General features: G+C 42.8%; 1 long non-coding RNA gene across 2 annotated transcripts; it reads left to right on the forward strand.

Moving 5' to 3' along the window:
- Positions 1-6,760: 6,760 nt before the first annotated feature.
- Positions 6,761-17,713, forward strand: LOC309340410. Of its 2 annotated transcripts, none has more exons than XR_014155980.1 (4): positions 6,761-6,929; positions 11,492-11,557; positions 15,657-15,740; positions 17,421-17,713. It is a non-coding gene; the product is annotated as an uncharacterized lncRNA (long non-coding RNA). The 2 variants fall into 2 exon arrangements; XR_014155981.1 differs by lacking the exon at positions 6,761-6,929 and adding an exon at positions 6,937-7,254.
- The last annotated feature ends 504 nt before the right edge of the window (positions 17,714-18,217 follow it).

Raw genomic sequence — 18,217 nt, forward strand, 5'->3', positions numbered from 1 at the left:
CAGGTTTGGGTGTGAGGGAGGAATGCAAAGATATGTGGTTTTGGGAGTTTGGGGTTCCATCTTGTCCCTGCCAGAGGCATTGTAGGCTATGCTGTACTTGTGTTCTGTTGAGTATTAGTATGTGTGAGGGGGGAAAATGAGGGAGTCAGTTCTAAAATGATTCCAGCAATTGCTTCTGTATTAGAATTGCTTCAGATAATCAAGCACACGCACAGGGTTAGGGGAATCTTGGGATTTGGAGAGGAATAATAAAGGATTAATCAAGAAACTCCTGAATGAATTCAATATTTAAAAAATGACATACGGAGCATGCAGCTTGATGTTTTTATGATTAGGCTGGCGGATAATTGGAAAGAGCAGATTCTGCCCCACGCTTGGCCAGGCCCAGTCTCTGGGAGTTCTCTCTGGTTAAGCACTCCTTCCCCAGGAAGCCGCAAAGCCAAGTGTTTTGTAGCCTGTATCGGAAGCTACTTAAAGAACAGCCTCAAATTCATTTTGAAAACACACATTTACATTTTGAAAACCTTCCATGCCACAGATCTTGGTTTGTGTATCGCAGAGCCTGTTAAGCGCGTTCCTTGCCTTTTACTTCTACCCCTGCCTAGCAATTTGAGGCAATCTAGGGACATTCTGCTTGCCCATTCTCTGTCCCATTTCCTTAGCTCCGTTTTACACATTAAGCTAAAGGAAATGTATGTGCTTCAGTTGCTTTCTGCACTAGAGGGACAAAACCATGTGTAAATCTGCCATTACTGCACCTTGATTCCTGTATCCTTTATTACACAGTTGCAATGTATATTGCTGCATCTGTGGAAGCTTCTGCAGCCAATTGGAAGCCCCGTTGGATGTTCGGGTTCCAAAGAATGTTCACAAACTGGAACACTCACTTGTGGGTTTGCGACGTTTGGGAGCAAGAATGTTTGACTTGCAAGGCGTTCGGGATTCAAGGTAATGCTGTAATGAAATGCCTATTCATACTCATACTCTCATTCAGGGAGAGCTCTTGGTTTGGTTCAGAACTCCCCTACCCACCCTGTTTGTAGATTTATATGCAAAAATTATGTGCCTGTTTTACCAAGAGTAGATGTTCTTGGAGGATGCAGTTCAGCAGCATTATCCCTGTGCCAGTAATCTAATCCTGAACCGCTCACAGGTTTGGCACCATATCTCATTCTTCAGTTGCATCACCATTAACCTCTGAGCACAGAGACAAGAAATTTGGATTGATCCCTGGGGCAGCTCAGGCATATGGCCAAATATCTATCCAAGTCATGCTTTGAACAAATATACCTCTGATCATTCTAGTTGCCACTTGAGGAAAATGAGTTTTCTAAGTCTTCTTTATTGGCAAAGCAATGTTACTGTTGCTTTGCTGGAAATGGGCAATAGAGTGTTTCTTCGCATCTTGTGGACTTATCACATGACCTGAATTATATGGGGACCTCTTCAGCATCTTGACAATAAGATTATTTGTATTAGATATGAACTGTGCATGCTGCCTAACTGATGTCTGTTGAATCAAATATTAGTTTCCCTGATTTCTTCTGTTTTCCACATTGTTCCTACTGAAAAAACAACAACCCTGCTTATTTGTGAACAGATCTAGAAACTCAGCAAGTCCCCATCTCTTTATTCCCTCCACCCACCTTGCTTTTCTACAGAGATGCACCTAAGGCAGGTCACCTCCACTAGTGCCCATGTCTTACTGCAACCCTTCCCCATGCTAATACACTTTACATGTTTTGAACTATCACTTTCATCATCCCTGACCATGAGCTAAGCTGTCTGGGGCTGATGGGAGCTGTAGTTTGAAATATTTGGAGGGTACCAGGTTGAGAACAGCTGCCCTACTGTAACTCAGCCTGTAACTAAGCCCTAAACACATGCAATGGAAACAATACCATATAACTTCCCAAACCGCCCCCACTTCTCTATCTTTCTTTGATTGTTTCCCCCACATTGAATTTTAGATTGTAAGCTCCTTGGCACAAGGGTATGTCCTCTTATACTCTGTAAGGTACTATATAAATAATAAAAATAGTAAACTAGGCATGACAGCAACTTATTGGTGCTGCCATAGTGGTCTTCTGCTGACCTCCTGACAGAGGACAGAATGGTGCTGAGTTGCAATATGACCCAGTCAAGTTCCCTGTTTTGTTTTATTTTTAAAGTTGGGACTCTGTGACTGAAAGTAATTGCCCTCAGGGGTGAGGTCGGAAATGGACTGGATCCAGAATAAGTTAGTAGAGTATAATCATATAATCTTAGAGTTGGAAAGGAACCAAGAGTCATCTCGTTTGCTTTCGCCATTGATTTCATTGGGACTCAGATTCAACTAACCTCGGCTAGATTCAATCATATATATTGTGGGAAAGTGTGAGGCAGGGAGAGGCATCAGCTCCATGCTCAAAACCACCCATAGTATGTTTTAAGATATTATCTTCATCCTGCTTTATAGGGAACTAGAAGGTTTGTCCTCAGTGCAGTTTTGAAATTAGTGGTCAAAAAGCAGCGCAGTTTTGAAGAGTTCAGTCCACCATCTTGACTCAAAATGTCATCCGACTGACATAGACAAAAACCTGCTCCTTGATCTCAGGAAATATCATGCAAAATTTGGTTACAATGTTGTTAATAGTATCCAAATGCATATCAGGCAGATTTCCAAAATATTTAGTAGATGGATCAGCAAGATTTGGTTGGTACCACACTTCCATCATGTCTTCCAGTTGCATCCTCATCCTCAGACCCAGATGCTGTTAATAGCCATAATTTTGGGAAGTTAAATGTACTTGAATGAAGTTATAGAATTCTTTCTCTGTGTATTATTATTATTATTATTATTATTATTATTATTATTATTACCCCATCCATCTGGCTGGGTTTCCCCAGTCACTCTGGGAGGCTCCCAACAGAATATTAAAAGCACGATAAAACGCTGAACATTAAAAACTTCCCTATACAGGTTTGCCTTCAAATATTAAGGATGCCTGCTCTGTTGAACTACACAAGTGTCTTGCTATCCGAACACAATGAGTTTTCAGGAAATCATTTGTTAGGCAAGCATTTGCATGCCATTCTTCATTGATTCCTATGGGGAAAGTTCTAATGCATTCCCAACCATGGAATTTTGACACCAAAATGATAAGAAAACCCAGGAGAAACCCCTGAAACCTTGCAGAAGGAGAAATGGTCACTTGTTTGTACAATCTCTACTCACATTTGGATATTTTCATATAACAAGCATTTGGATAATGGGAGCCACACATGTAGCAGACCACTGGGAACTTTTTGCAAAGCACCTTGAGCCTTCTCATAGGCAGATCATAATTTAAGGATAATAAATAAATATGCATTTTAAAATGACTTAAGTTTCAAAGCAGTTTGATTAACAGGAAATGTTATTCATTCCTAACAACAATCTATCACTTAAAAGTGCTTTTCAAAATGAAAATACACTATAGATTTAAAACTGTGGATCCAAGCTGACGGCACATTACAGCTAAAAATAAAACCTCAGATTGAATTGTCATTCTGGTTGCTTTGTCATCTTGCCAAGGTAGCTATTTCTGCAAGGCAAATGGTGACCTCCGTATTTAACCTCCCCAAATAAATTCAATAATGTATTTTTTTTCCTATAAAAAAATAGAATGAAGAAGAGAAACTATGGGAAAGCAGAAGAAGAGCCTTAATGGGCTGGATCTAAGGTGTAATGAGTCCAGTTATCCTCTTTCTCACAGGGGCCAACCAGGTGCCTCTGGGGAACTCATCAAGAGGAAAGAAAGTCAATACTCACCTCCCAACACCACAAAGGAGTGGTGGCAGGGAGGAGCAGCACTGCAGACATAGCTTCCTTGGCCTTGCGACCTCACTGCCCCACCGTCCTGGTATTTGAAAGTGATGCTGCTGCAGAAAGCCAGGTCCATGGTGGCACCCCTCCCCACCAGCCCCCCTGCACCTACAGTTACTCTTGAGGAAATGGTATTGCTTAAAGGTTCCATGTAGGCATGGGCTTTGCCTTAGAAGCACTTTTCTAAGTACAGTGGAACCTTGGGTTACGTGCCGTCCTCCTTAAGAACGTTTCAGGTAATGAGCTCTGCCAACCAAGAAATAGATGCTCCTGGTTGCGAACTTTGCCCCGGGATGCGAGCAGAAGTCGCGTGCTGGTGGCGCAGCAGCCCCATTAGCAAAAGCACACCTCATGTTAAGAATGGTTTTGGGTTAAGAATGGACCTCCAGAATGAATTAAGTTACCACTGTACAGTTGTACCTTAGTTTTCAAACAGCTTAGTTCTCGAATGTTTTGGCTCCAGAACGCCACAAACCCGGAAGTGACTGTTCCAGTTTGCCAACTATTTTTGGAAGCTGAATGCCTGAAGGGGCTTCTGATTGGCTGCAGGAGCTTCCTTGGTTTCCGAACGTTTTGGAAGTCGAACGGACTTCCGGAATGGATTCCGTTCAACTTCCAAGGAATGTCTGTAGCTTTAGAGTGTGCACATGCTGTGTACAACCTCCATTTTGGAGTGCTGCACGCACAACACCATCCCCATGTCGTCCCTGTGCCACACTATTTCATACCTCCAGCGTGTTGAGTCCCCAATCCAGAATGTATGTCTTCCTGCCTGTGCTCTTGAACAAGCTATGTGACACGCGTGAGATCACATAACCCAAAAGACCTGCTTTTTGGGGGGCCATGCTCTCACAATGCCCAAAAACATGTGTTTGGGGTGCTGCGTGAGATCACACCCTGCCAAAAAAGGGCTTGCTTTGTTGCGAGATCTCAGCGCAAAATCATGTGAGAGCACGCGGCCCCCAATGGCTTCTGTGTTCTTGCGTGAAAAAGTGGGATGACCCTTTTTTTCTGGGACACTTGTGGGGTGTGCTATTTGTCCACCTAAAGTGCCTTCTGCTGGAACAGTGGTAATTTGCTTTGTGCCAACACTTGCTGCATTCACACACAGAGAGAGCTTTATTGGGTCACCTCCTTTTGGGGCAGACCTATCGGCAGAGCTGTGCCACACACCCCTCACCATGTTTAACTTGCCTATGAATGAAATAGGCAAAATCAGTAACTTAGCTGCCTCTGTATCCTACTATACATCAGTACGTCGACACACCAGTTTCCAGCCCCTCTTCTTTGAAAGTCTGTGATAAATATAGACAATGAAAGCACTAATTGAAGGGAGAGGAATAGAAAACACCATTGCGCACTAGTTTGAAAACATGCCCGCCCATGTGTACAGACAGCACAGATAGTAGCTGCCACTTCAGATGATGCTCTTACCTGAATGTGTGTACAATTGCAATCCACTTTGTGAAAAAGCACATTGTGCAAAAGCGGGCCCTGTGCATTTCAAAGGCTACATGTTGCACTCAGACTTATTATGTCTGTGATGAGTGCAAACTCCCAGCCATATTCTTCCTATTTCTGCATTTGGAGGGCCCCTGCATTTCTCCTCTTCCCCTGTCATGAAGCCTGTGTTCAGTTATATTTAAATAGCAGGAGCTTTAGCTGTTCCCCAAGGGCCATATTCATCCTTCAAGTAAGCTGAGTGGCAGGGCTGCAGCTCTGGAGGAAGCGTCAAGTGTTGAGCAAGTCCTTAAACCAATAAGAATGTATGTAGAGAAAAGTACATTGATGGAACAAAATCCAATCTTTTGAATCCTAAATTAAGTTGAATGGATTCGCTGGGCTACGAAGGGATTCCAGTAATTGTTTCTAATCAATAAATAAACACAAAGGCAAAGAGGTTCCAAACTGGAGGATTGCTTGATGGTAGAGTCCAAGATTTAACCAAAGAGTCCCACTAGGGGAAGCCAGTGAAATGTCTTCTGCTAGGCCAGTGGGGCTTTTTGCCCCCCTCTTCCCCATGTGCTCCCCACAACCCCCAAATTGATTATGGGGGTGTTGGGAGGACCCCAGAACAGCATGCAGGAGCAGAAGAGGGGAGATCATTCCATCTGGCAAGCTGAAATGCTGATGGACTGATCTCCTTAGCACTATGTTGAATGCTTCCCCATAACTCTTCAGAAATGGGATGTCCTATTCTGGCCTGACTCTACATCCCACAGGAGAGGCCTGGTCCATGCAGAAGAAAAGGGCAGTAGAAGGCCATGTGGTGGAGTGGAACTGCAGGGCTATCCTCCTGATCAGCATCACTGCCATTTACATGGACAGGTCTGGGAAGGGATGGGATATTGGTGAGATCCGGTTGTGCAGGTATAGCAGCAGAACCAATCCAGCATTCCTTCTGGGGCACCCATGCAACCTTAACCTCACTGTCACCTTGTCATGCCCTAATCCTGCACTCCTGCAACACCAGTGCTGGCGTGGGGGCAGCTCTGCCCCACTGCATAAACAAGGGCTTGGCAGCAGATTTCTGAATGGACATGGTAGACTCAATTTTTTAAGAAGGCTGAAGCTTGGAAGTGCTACTTTGACTGCTCCCCCATCAAGTAAAATAGGGTGGTCACATAGTCTCACCCCCACAAAGACAATGTATTTCCAAAAAAGTCACATATTTCCATTTGGTAATTCATATGTACAGCTAAAAAGTATTTTAAATTGTTACCATTTAAATAAAAATTAGATGCATCTCACCATGAAGAATGATAAGCTGACCCATGTGACTGATAGGCAATTCCAAAACTTCTATTCTGTATCTTCAAATCAAGCCCCATCTGTGTTCTACATTGAAAGCAGTATGATACCACTTTAAACAGTCATGGCTTCCCCCAAAGATTCATGGGAAATGTAATTTAAGGCTGTTGAGAGTTGTGAGAACACACCAGCTCCCCTCACAAAGCTACAATTCCCAGAGTCCTCTGGGAAGAGGGATTGACGGTTACACCATTCTGTGAGAGAAATAGGGGCCTGCTAACAACTCAGCACTTCCCATGATTCTCTGGGGGAAGCCATGGCAGTTAAAGCGGTATGAAACTGTTTTAAATGTATGGTCAGATAGAACGCTAGAACCTGACAGGCTTTCAAACAGAGGGCTCCTTCAAATTGAGAATTGTCTTCTGACAGCCCCCTTGAAGTAGGACAGATGACCGTTTATATCACAGCAATGGCAAGAAACCTGAACAAGTCTTAGAGAAAGGCTTTAATCCAGCCTGTTCCCCACTGTACTAGTTTTCAACTTGTTATGCATACATATACAGTAGTGGATTTAAAAATCGATTCCCTCACCTGAAGTGATTTCAACCCATTATACTGCTTTATTCATACGAACAAAGGAAGGGGCCTCCTATTTGGTGAGAACTGTCTGTCTAGCCCAGTATTATCCATTCTGAGTGCCTGTGTTTTTCAGAGACTCAGGCAGCCCCCTCCCCATCATTCAGTCCTTTCAACCAGAGTTGCCAGGGATCTTTTGCATTCAAAGCTCTACCACTGAGCAACAGCCCCTCCTACCCCGTGTGTGTGCATACGAGGGCATACTCTTCCTTTGAGGATAACACAACTCAGTGTACATTATAAATATGACTACATTGAGCCTGTGATTAGAATGCACCTGCTTAAATCTCTGAAGTTCATGGATTAGGATGATACAGAGCTCTGATTCATTTTGTCAGTTTTGTGCTATGTACACAGCATGTAGAGGAATTTGGATCTAATGTTTGCCTTCATTATAATTAGACACTATCTTTTAAGCATATAATGACGGTGACAGTCTCAGAAACCCCATCCTTTGAATCTGCATGTTTCTCACACACTTGGCTGCCGAGATCTCCTGGATAGATAGTTTCTAATTAATTGGTTGGTTTGTTAGGACAATTTATTGGATCAGTTCCAGAACCTGCTATTATTCCACAGGCATTTGCTGCGTTACGCCAAAGAAGGATTGAATGAACCTGGAGACTCGCCCCACACCACCCCCAAGCACATAATTTCATTGTAATATTCCAATGAACATGAAGATGGGCCCATCAAACTGGCACATGCTGAGAACTCAGTATGTTCTCATTGGCTGAAAGGAAGAATGGCAGCAGAAATAAGAGAAAGGATCAGATAAAGGAAATAAGAAAAGAGAAGGAAGTTGAGCTTCCAGTATCTCTCTCTATATATCTGTATAATATGGGTGATTTTTATGCAAGTGAATCAAAAGCAGTACAGGTATGCTATACATTAATTTTGAATATGGGTGTGCATTAGCTCTCTGCATACCCAAACAACAAGGATAAATTGGAAGTGTTTCAGATCATGATCTCACATTCCTAAGTTGGATCACACTGTTAGCAAGCAAGGTGCCTCAAGGCATATTTGGGTCACTTGGTAGTCAAGGTCTGAGTTTATTTTTGGACTTGGTTTTTCCAAAATGTTAGATACACAAATTTCCCTTCTCTTCTTTTCTGAGAAACAAAACCAAGCTGACTGGGGAAATGCCCAGAGGGCTGGCGAGAAGAGGGGTGGTTTTTTTAAATCATACATCTCTAAATTTTTTTCATCACAGAAAACAAATAAAATGCACAGAAACCCATTGATGAATCTGCCTGAAATTTATGTGGAAAAAAACTTTTATACTCATTTATACTCAATGGAAGCAAAGCAGTCCTTCAGATTTACCAGGTCAGATTCAGACACAAAAAATGAATTGAATTGGAACAACACAGAGAAAATCTGAAACAGAGTGGGTTGTTTTCAAATGCCACAGATACAAGGTGAATCTTGTGTTTGCTGCACACATTTAATATAAATAAAGACTGGGGATTTGTTGTTGTTGTTTAGTCGTGTCCGACTCTTCCATAAACAACCACCCCACCCTGTGATTACTGAACACTCCTTTGTAAATGAGTGCAGAATTGTTCAAATGAGGTGAAGAGGGAACATGTTACCATAATCTCTGATCCAGATCCAGTCATGCATATCTAGGTAACTGGGACACAATGTTGATCTGGTTGCACTTTGGGGTATACAATGCGCAAAACCATCCTGCTATCCTTTCAGCTTTAGCACTATTGTTACAGCTACAGTGTTAATGGTTCAAAAATGGCAGTGGTGGTGATTTTTAGACAGCGCCCAGAGACTGTAAGGGTTGCAGCTGCATTTCTGCAGCCCAATCTCTGAATGAAGCAGAGAGACGGAACATTACCCAGCAATTGTCAATGTGGAAACCACATTGGATGCCAATTATCTTCAGAACTAAATTCAAGCTGCTAGTGTGAAGAGATCATTGTATTTGGTGCTGGTAACTGGCTTAATAGCTATTGACACAGACTCTTCATGCAATTCCTGATCTGCCCATACAACCCATTCAGTGTAACTAACAAGAAAGCTTTTTCTCATTGAAAGGGTAAATGAAATCACCACTTCTTACTGGTAGGGGAAGATACCTGCAAGTTACTGCACTTGAAATAGTTTCTGTGCTTGAAACTAGGGAGAAGTTGGAGATCTGTTATTCAAGCTGGAATGAAAAGTGATTAATGTTGTTGTTGTTTTTATTGCTGTTAACATTAATCACCTGCCCTCCACCCTAACATCCCTGGGAGGGTTCTAACATTAAAATACAACACAAAAATATATATTAAAGTGATTTATATTATGCAACTGGTTTTGGGGGGATAAGAACCATGTGTTAACATATTGTCAGCAACTCCCTTGCGGACTCCAATTTCTCATGTAGCAACTGAAAGCAGTTTGATGTCTCATCCCAAACCGTAATGGAAACCATCCTCTTATGGACCACCAGAATTGTGCAAAGCACAGTGGTTACATGTATAGCCTCTAGAGGGCACCACACTGGCTAATGGTTGCTATGGAATGCATTTTTCAGGACCTGGACCTGCCATGTCCTGAAGGAACCTGCCTCAGGGGGCACCATGACCATGAGGAGAGATTAAAGAAGTTGTGTGTCTGACTCATCTAGCAATACTTTTAAAAAAGCATTAGCTCTGTCTCAGGCAGCATCTGGATTCCGCTGTAGGCAGCAAAATGTCCTGGAGATGATTTATTTATGTTTTCTGTTCCCACCCCTTCTCTCCATCTTGCCACCCATCATTTCCCCTAGTACCTTCTTGTTTCCCTCCAATTTGCTTTGAAATGTTTAAGTGTAAGATCTATCTATCTATCTGCCTGTCTTCACATGGCATGGTGATTTGAGCATGCTCTGTAACCGGCTGCATGTGTGTGTATCGAGGCAGGACATGCCTATGTTCATTTATGCACTATGACATGGTAAGCCTAACCTTCGCTAAGTACCACTCGGAAAGTGTGCCAGCATCTTCATAACAGCTGGCACAGCTGAAAAACTTGCCTGCCTTATTAACACTCGACTTATCTGGAATATGCTCACAGAGCAGAAACGGCTTCATAAATCCTTGTGCAATTTGCATTCTTCTTCACAGTTGCTCATTACGACTGACCTCCCTCCTTCTGCCAGAGCTGATCAGCCTCCCGCTCCCCTGAATCTGAAATGCCTCTCCACTACCACAGCTTATTAGTAGTGGTGGTGGTGATGTCGGTGGAAATGGCAGCTGCAACTCCTCTGCTAACTTGCCTGTGCTGAGTTAGGAAAGTTGCACAGCCCCCAGGCTTCTCTTATCATATTTATATTTGTCATTTCACTGGTTGGTTCAAGACTGGCTTACTACAATGCACACTATGTGGGGCTTCACTTGACCTGGAAGCTGTACACCATGCTACAGGAGTGAGACCCTGTCAGCAAATATCGCACCACGATTGAGGGGAGCCCAGGGCCATGTGACATCAGCAGAACTTTGGGGTGGAGGCAGCCCTTTCAGTGACAATTTCCAAAGCTTGTTGGTTGGACCTGTAAATCTTTCCTCAGAATCCAATTGATGGAGTAACTATCCTCCTCTGAGGAGATTTTGGGAACTGCATGTGGCACCTGGTGAGGTAGAATTACCTATGGCTAGCCTGGAGTTAATAAGCAGCTGAGACAATGCTGAATAATATGTGGAATAATTTGTAGTGGCTGAGGCTCATATTCCATATGTCACTCAGTTATATACCGTATTTTTCCATGTATAAGTCACCCCTATGTATAAGACACCCCTACTTTTTGGGACGGCAAATTTAGAAAATGGGCATATGCACTATCCATGTATAAGATGCCCCCAGATTTTTAACCTTCTTTTAAAGTAAAAAACAAAACAAAACCCTAGTCTTATACATGGAAAAGCACGATATATATTTGTACTATATTTCGTTGTTAAAAACCTAAAACATACATTTGCCATCTGGAGCAAGAGGCAAGGGTAGGGGAGAGGAGCAAAAGGCAGTATTGGTGGCAGAGTTCGAGAGGCAGAAAACACTAGATGCCAAAGGGTTAAGAATCCTCTCTCCTCTCCCCTGGATACTGCCTCTATATTTTAAGAAAAAGAATGAAAACGCTGGAGAGACAGAAAAAATTACACATATAGTTTATGTCTCATGGATCTTGGGGATATTTTGACAGCTCCTCCTTTCAAAAAATCTGTCTTCTGAAATGCAGTGAGCTCTTCTTAATTGCATCTCATCCATCTATCATTCCAGGTAGAGTCCAGCTGTGATTTTTCCATTTCCCCAATATCCTTCTTTTAATAAGGTGACCAGCACGGGGTAAGTATCATTTCCTTATTATTAATTATTACTATTTCAGCTGTACAGCCATGTGTTCAAGCTGTCTAACTATAGTCCCTAAGAACATGCCCTGATCAGCATTTTATCTTCCCAACAGCACTTCTTGATTGGGGTTTCACTCATTCTGCAATCGGCTGACTGGTGCTTATCCTTCCGTGAACATCCTCTCAGCTGCCAATGTGCACCTTTATGTTTATCAATTACATTTCAATTTTTTTTTTTTGCTTTTTCTTTTCTTTGCTACTCCCATAGAGCCTCAGACTCTCCCAAAACACACTTAGGACATGGACTTCTACATCATATTGCATCATATGTCATATATTGGCTAGCCATGACCAGAATCTTTCTCTTTGCACATGAACCTTGCAGTTGTCTGTGACTACCATGATAATCTAGGTGACAAGGACCACAACCCTTGAAGATAGCCTAGTCCAGGCTTCCTCAACCTTAGCCCTCCAGATGTTTTTGGCCTACAACTCCCATGATCCCTAGCTAGCAGGACCAGTGGTCAGGGATGATGGGAATTGTAGTCTCAAAACATCTGGAGGGCCGAGGTTGAGGAAGCCTGGCCTAGTCAAAGATGCCATAGGTTTGGACAAATCAATGCATCTCCTCTGCTCCAGACCTACCAAGATCACTCCGGGAGCAGAGGCAGTGGCATGTCCACTGCTAGCAGGAAGTCAACCATCTCAGAGTCTGACATGTGTCCAGCATGCCCTGGATCAAGGCCCTGGTGACAGTCAAGAAATGGCTAGAAAACAACCTTGCTACAGAGTCAAGACCTTGCTACTGAGGTGTTCCTTGCTGGAGGTGGGCTTCCTTGTTATCCTGATCAACCTGATCTCTGACTTGTTGGTTCTCCAGAGCTCTTAGTACTGAAGGATTTTGAGCCACATGGCAGAGGTGGCAGTAACAAGGCAGTAATGTGGATTGTACTAGATGCTTCCAGGTTCATCCCTTGAAAAATGCTGTTGATGCATCACAATCCATTCATGCTAGGAGACTCAGGTCCATTTCTGAATCCTGTTCCCCCTAAGCCATACCCTGCTATTTTGCATTGCTGCCACACACCTTATTTTCTGCACTTTGATAGGTTTAAGACATACCTGGGATTCTTGATGAATTCCCCAGTCCTGAATTGTGCCCCACCTGCAACCTCTGCTCTGAGCTCTTTCACTTCCAAGTCATATCCTCAATTTGTAATAATGTGAACCCAAGCTACTTACTGACATTTGAAGCCTACTTCCGCAATCCTCAAATTTAAACTGAACTTTTCCTAGCAAATGTTAAAAAGTAAACATGTTTGCATTCCAAAGCAGATCATATTGCAATTTTTGTTGCTATTCAGAAACAGTAATAGCAGAGGGCTGCATATCACAGGGAAACAATTGCATAGGAAATCCAATTGTCCTCGGAAGAATTATCAGACTAAATTTAGAAATGTCAGTCAGTCATTAAATTACAAAACAGAGGGATTTTAATCCTACTGTAGGTGAAAACTCATTGTAGCCTTAAGTATGGATTTACACATTTATAATAAGACGAAAAATAAGAAGGAAGAAAATCACAGTTGTTGTTTTTTTAAGCTGCAAGTCTAAGACACAGAGTGGAACGCAGTCAGAAACACAGCAACACTGATAGTAGCAATTTGGCTATGGCTAACTTAAAATTGTCCAACTTGAGTTCCACCAGCACATTTATCACAGGCCCCTGACCAAACTTAGCAGAATGCCACAATGTGCTAAGCAATTAATAATATACAGGTAATCATATGCAGGTGACCAAAGTAAGAAATATGTTTATACACACTCCAGTTTCCTAGCAGTAAGTGATTTCAGGGATGCCAGCACATACCTCAGGTTTGGTTCCCTTGGAAAGAAGGTCACTGCATACATTGGCTTCTTCATGATATATGATTTTATGTACACATGTATATTTGGGAATGTTAAGGATAGTAGGAGACACAAGAGTCTTTCTGAGTAAAGTAACAAAAAGTTTACTTACATTTCATTTCACGATTTGATCCCTGAAATGCAGTCTTTACTTAGTGGCTACATATTAAACTGTGAGTTCATCTCATAGGGAGACTGAACTCATGTGCTGCTGGCTGAGAGCCAGCAGAAAGAAAAATTACATTAAGATAACAAAATGGCCACAGGAGAGCAGCGTGGCAGCAAAAGATACAACAAGACAAGACTGCAAGACTAAAATAGACTGAGAAAATGGCTGCATGACTCAGCTCTTTTATGGAGTGAGCCAGGACCACACCCATCTCGCAGGTCACATGCAGGGGAGGATGATTCAATCAGTGGAACAGGAAGTTACACTGACTGGATGTCCTCCTGCCTGTGCCCACTCTAGGGAAATAAGGAATGTTGCATTTGACTGTACCAATGGATTACATCCCACAGTGTACAGATTCAGCATAAGATAGAAGGGTTACAGCACAACACTCCAGCAGATCTTACTCCTGCATTGGGTTTCTAGGAGTCTTCTTCAAAAGCCATAGCTATGGACTCAGCACAGAGAGAAGATCAAGCCTCTTTGTTTTCCCAGCTCCAGAGAATTCTGGCTCTTGTCCATTTTTTCTTCTTATACTCCAGTGACATCATCACCTCCAGCCAGGGGAAGAGGGAATAATAGAACTGTAGAGCTGGAAATAATCCAAATCACCTGCAATGCCTGCCCTCTTCTAGAAGCATCACTCGCTAGTATTTTCTGTTGTGATTGGTCACCTGGACTCCTTAGTCAAGTAAAGAGAAACATAACAGACTAGGGTCATCAACTTATCAAAGAGCCCCACTTCAACAGTTCCTTCTACATCAGAATCCCACCTTACAGACATAAAACCACAGGCACAGAAACCCAAATAGGGGGATTATCTGCCTTCCTTCTGTTCAGTGCCACTAGGTATGGGAAGTAGTGACTTGTCCAGTTCTTCCTAGACATAGGGCTTCTGGTGGCGCTATGGTCTAAACCACTGAGCCTCTTGGGCTTGCCGATCAGAAGGTCGGTGGCTTGCCAATTGGAAGGTCAGTGGTTTGAATCCCTACGACAGGGTGAGCTCCCGTTGCTCTGTCCCAGCTCCTGCCAACCTAGCAGTTCGAAAGCACACTAGTGCAAGTAGATAAATAGGTACCACTGCTGCAGGAAGGTAAGCTGCATTTCTGTGCACTCTGGTTTCCGTCACAGTGTTCCGTTGCACCAGAAGTGGTTTAGTCATGCTGGCCACATGACCTGGAAGGCTGTCTGTGGACAAATGCTGGCTCCCTCGGCCTGAAAGCGCTGCAACCCCATAGTTGCCTTTGACTGGACTTAACCGTCCAGGGGTCCTTTACCTTTTTTCCTAGACATATCATTGGATGCATAAACTGCAAAGAACAAAAGAACAGAGTTCCTGGGCTCTGAGCTAGTGGAGATTAACAAATAATCCAAAGGAAAACAGCACCCACACCTCATCCCAACCATGTGACCAGCTGCAACAAAAGACTGGGGTGAATCAGTTAATAAACCATGATATTGATGTTATTACATTTATATCCCAACTTTCTTCCACCACAGCACCAAGGCAGCAAACAAGTGGTTGTTCCCAAGGAACTGACTAGACCCAGACATCGAATTGCTTAGCTTCAGCTAGAGCATGCCCCTCATGGGTTTTCAGACCAAGTGGAAAATTTTCTTGGTGAAAAATGTATTGTAGCCTTATGTATGGATTTACACAAAACAACCAGTGCTACACTTTGGAGTAACTACTGAATGGTGTGCCATCTTCTGCAATTTTCATCATTCCATCCATTTCCCCTCCACCCAAAAGGGACAGAGGCAGTGTTATCCAGATAGTGTGCTCAGGTACTCTTGGCTGCATGGCAACAGCAACCAGGGAATGATTTAACATGACCTTCATTTGGCATCCATAATGTATAGAGCAGTCCCTTGAGATTTCTATTTTTTTTTTTATTGTTCAGAGAAAGAGTCTGGATGTGATAATCCATATTATTGATTGCTTTAAATTCATTAGTAGTTGGCATGTTCAGTGACACATTTGAAAAATATCCTCAAGTATGCTGATATATTACAGGGAAAATTAGAATGAAGACTTCTATCTCCTTAGGATATTTCTACCTCTGAGGATAGTACTTACTGAGTGGAGAGAGAGAGAGAGGTAGGTGGGATCCAACACAGCATATGCATCCTATAAAATAAATGTTAATTTAATTGCTGAAAGAGGCCGCTGGTCAGTCCCGTTTGGAGAATGGCTATTTAAACAAGTGTATGAATATTGATTATGTGGAACTGAAGGAAATGTTTATCATTCTTAATTGCAATACAATCGTTACTCTGGAGTTAAACATTTGAGCAGAATACTCAATGTATAATGCAAATACAGCCATTAATTTGTCTTGACAAAATCAACAGCAATATGTATATCATCAAAGTATGCCCAGAGACATATTGCAGTTGTAGGAATGAGAGGCCTCTAGAGGAGGCACCAGTATTGTGCTTGGATAAATGGTGGCTCTGTGGCATATCAGAACCCTGTCCAACCCAACCTGAGACAGCAGTACTTCCATATACACCTGTTCTCAATTGAAGAAAGGGCTTTTTTTAATAAAAAAAATTGCTCCATTCCACCCTCTGCCACCATCTCACCATTCAGAATAAGCACGACCATCTTAACGTGCATGCACACACACACCAGTATTTGTGACTATGGCCCATTATGTGGAATGAAAATTCACACACCCTTATTCCTAGCTCACACACTCACTGAGCCAGTGATCTGATTCATGTGCTAGAAGGAAATGTTGGAACTGAGCACACACATCATTGCCACCATTCTTTCCAACAGGTCCCTGAAATGTTTATCTAGGGGAAATCGTAGAACTGCCCTTTTAAGGGCAGTATATGCATATTGTAAATAATAAGTAAGGATAAAGATAGGCAGAAAAGTGGGGGCTTGGGTGAACAGCAGTAGTGGTGTGGCAGAGCCATCTTTCTGATGTGGCCCACCTGAATGTGGCTGGGGCAGACGAAGTGACAATGAGGGTGGGAGGCATTGATGCATTGGAGGAATACCATATCATTTCTGCCAGTGTGGCTGCACAGCCCCACCCATTTGTGCCCAAGCGCTCTTTTTTTGCCCCAGAGCAGTTCGTACAATTAGCATTAGCTGTGTAATGCAACTCCCCCATCCTCTCCTCGTTCCTCCCTGCATCCTCCAAATCTTCTCCAGAGGGTTGAGGATGTGCTGGGTCATTTGCATGGAAAGCGGATGCTCTGTAACTGAGCTGCATCCCTTCCCCTATATTCTTAAATGATAGATAGAGAGGTTTTAGCATCATGCCGCATATGACCTTTCGGGGGGAAACGTAGTATTGGGGGGGGGGGTCAATATTGCATAGGGCTTAGTAACTCTTGCAACCCTAAGAATAGACACCTGTGCTTTTGTAAACCTTCTGTTCACTTAAATAGAACATGTGTAGAAGATTCTCCTCTCTGGTGTGTTTCCCTCAACCCAACACAGAGCAGAAGAGTAACGGATTCTCTTGCAGGAATTCATGTTCTAGACTGAGATTGGAGAACCCCAAGGCATCCAGATGTTGTTGGGCTGAATCTACCACCGTCCCTGGCTATGGGCCATGCTGGCTGGGGGTGATAGGTCAAACAGTACTTGGAAGACCACTGCACTCCCCCTTTCCTAAATCTAAACCAATGTTTGATTGAACACTGTATAATGTAGAGTTGAGGACATTATTATTCACAAAAAAGCACCCTGGAAAGCTTCAAAGCAAGACAGGAAAACTTCAGGTTTTAATACTAATTAGAAGCTCCTGTCTCCTAGGTGTGAGGTGTTTATCTGTGGAAAGCAGGAGATAGCGTTGCAAAGAAGAAACGTGTACGCCGGGGAATTGAAGATCCAGCAAATGGCTGACTGGATTAAAAAACAACAACCCGCAAATGTCATAAAAAAACAGAACAACAACCAATGCTCCCCGCCCCCACCAACAGCAGATGAATTAAGATGTTGTGCAGCACATGATGGCTTCAATGAAACAGCTCGTGGTTTCCCCATGCTAATTCAGAAATACCTGAAGATGACACACCTGCAGCAATAAAATGAAGCCTTTCTCTGCATTATTCTTCAATTCTGTTCTGTATTTATTTTTCTTTTTTGTAAACTGAGCTAATCTCTTGTCCAGATAGGATGTTATAGCAACTGGAATAGTTTAGCATTTGTCACCCGACATAACCCATATATCTTCCACGTTGGTGATACCCATGGACCAAACACAGGTGTGCCGTCCAGATAATTCACCCCAAAGAGCTAGTCATTCTTTTTTTTCATGGTTGTCATTTTATAACAGCTATAGAAATTAACTCAATCAGGACATTAAAGTTAATGAGGAGATTACAAGGCAGCATTTATGAAATAGCTTGAAAGGTTTTAAAACATCCCCTCACTATGAGGTAGGCGCTGTGTCACACAAAGGTGTGTGTGTGTTGCTATTTGAATTACAATCCCAATAGGGCAGCTGGCCAGCTAACATGCATGAAGACAAGAAGATCAGAGCTTTCACGAGAGACAGAAGGAACACCAGAAGTACTAGACCTGTGCATTTTTTAAAAAACAACAACGTT

Source organism: Podarcis erhardii, assembly GCF_964252035.2.
Source record: "Podarcis erhardii genome assembly, chromosome: 4".
In the NCBI taxonomy this organism is placed as follows: domain Eukaryota; kingdom Metazoa; phylum Chordata; class Lepidosauria; order Squamata; family Lacertidae; genus Podarcis; species Podarcis erhardii.